Source organism: Plasmopara halstedii (genome assembly GCF_900000015.1).
Source record: "Plasmopara halstedii genome assembly, contig: Scaffold_555, whole genome shotgun sequence".
Classification (NCBI taxonomy): Eukaryota; Oomycota; class Peronosporomycetes; order Peronosporales; family Peronosporaceae; genus Plasmopara; species Plasmopara halstedii.
The window spans coordinates 1,989-2,513 of record NW_020187475.1 but is presented as its reverse complement, the minus strand read 5'-3'; positions in this window follow the sequence as shown (position 1 = coordinate 2,513).

Below are 525 nucleotides of genomic sequence, written 5' to 3'. Positions count from 1 at the left end.
CATGGCACCATATCTTGGTGTGCGTAAGGGCGAACGCATATGTGTTGTACCACGGATATCTCGGTCTAAACTACTGTTGCTAGTATGGAAGACCTCGACACCCATCAAGCCCCATTCGATCCAGCTGCACGACGAGCGAGCCACGATAACCGACATTAACGTGTTCGTGAGCCAGTCCAAGCGCTTACGTCGGTTGCTGCTTCCAGTTTACGAAGATTCGCAGTTCTGACTCAGCTTTCGTTTGCTGCCGGTGCGCTCAAGTTTCTCGTTCTTGCGCATTGCACACCCAGGCATCATCTACTACGTACAGCGGGTGCAACGCGGTAGAGACTGAGCGGCATTTGTTCTTTGACTGAGTCTTAGCAGCAGGGCTATGGACTGTCCTATTTGTGACTGGTCTGCATTCTTCGTCACCAGCCCAAAGTGGCTCGATATTGCTCTTGGTCGCCGACCATCCATTAAACACGTTTGGTTGGATCATGCCGCTGTGGTGGAGGATCTATGGCAAATTACACGGTGCATTAC